Genomic DNA, 1,699 nt, shown 5'->3' on the forward strand with positions numbered 1-1,699 from the left:
CAATTACAATACTCTACCCGGTGAATTTACGCTGCAATATGTATGATTTTTTTGTTTGTATGATTAGTTTGTATGATTAGTTTATATAATTATCATTATAGTGCTTCTTAAATTCCATACCAAATATTGTTTTTTTTCAGTATTATAAACAATGTAAAATAAAAGATATACTATAATAAACATTGCAAAAAAAATTATTGTAAAAAAATTATTGCAAATTTTATTTTTAAAAAATTGATTAGCGTTACGTAACGCCACAGGAAGGTTATCCTTGCGTTACGACTGCGTTACAAAGGGGGAGGGGGGTGTAAAAAGAGCTGGATTTTGCGTTACGTAATTTATGGGCGGCCCCTTACCCATTTCATCGTATTCGTTCTCCAACGTGTCTTGTTTTGCGCAGCAAAACTTACTCACAGGGAAAGCCGAAAAACGATAATCTAAAGTGCTTTTCTGCGACTTCCACGAACATTTCAAGTCGGTGCACGACAGATCTTCCAGTTCCAGGATGTTGTTTGTGAAAAGGCATTATATAAATATATGCACATATTACTAATTAATTAAATTTAGTTATTAGTACTCTGTTCCTCCCTTTTTTCTCGAAATCCTCTCAAATCACTAATTTTGAGTTTTTCCATCCCCCCCCCCTTTTTTGCAGCTGCGATCAATTTTTCGAGGAGTATCAGAAATAGGAATATATTTTTGAAATTTCGCAATCTTCACCTGCTTACTGACTACTCCGTCTTGTTGATTGGAAAATCAACTACTTGATAAAAAATTTAACTTTGTTGGTTGAAGGGTAACTATTTTGTTAAAAAGTAACCTTTGTTGGTCGAAAATTTATCTTTCTTGGCTGCAAATTAACGTTTTTATTAAAAATTCAATTGTCTGCTAAAATATTAGTTTTTTTTTATTTCCGCAGAAAAAAGTACAAAAATGAACATCTGACGTGATTTAATTAACATTATCAATTTTTTTCTTAAGGGACAAAAGATTTCGCGACTTTCTTATAAAAGTGGTAAATTCATTAATTTTTGTTTATTACGTTAATATTTTTTGGAGGAAAAAAATTTCCTTCTTTTTTCAAAGCAAAAATCCCTTTTTCCCCTCAAATTGAGCTGTTGAACGACTGTCATCTATGCATTTTATGAAGACTTATTAATTATTATTTTAACTATAAATACATGACTGTTTAAATAGAAATTTAAAATATTGCGAACTTGATAGATTTACTATAAATTTAGGATAAATTCATCTACATAAAATTTGCATTTATTATTTGAATTTAATATACTTACAAATCTATGTAAATACATACCTTTCTAAGTATAATAACCAGTGATCCCACTATCCCAGATCTGAAACGAGATGCGGTCCAAACTATAACAGGGCTATGTCCGTGTGAATATAGTAGGGACGCTGTAAATGACCGAGTTGCGCGCGCAACCTATTTCTCTTCTAAATTTGAAAACTCGAAGATGCACGATTGTCGGTCGTAGCATTTCGTCGATTCTATTTATATATCTATCTGCTAACAGCTAACTGCTTTCAAATAAATTCAGGAGATTGGGATTTTAACAATTCCAGATTTCGATGCTGACGATTCTCATGATTTGAATAGATCGCGCGCCTCTTGATATGCGTATAATTTGAAGTTATGTTATTTCATTAATAAAATATAAATTATATAAATATTAATACT

This window comes from Belonocnema kinseyi, chromosome 8, assembly GCF_010883055.1.
Source record: "Belonocnema kinseyi isolate 2016_QV_RU_SX_M_011 chromosome 8, B_treatae_v1, whole genome shotgun sequence".
Taxonomy (NCBI): domain Eukaryota; kingdom Metazoa; phylum Arthropoda; class Insecta; order Hymenoptera; family Cynipidae; genus Belonocnema; species Belonocnema kinseyi.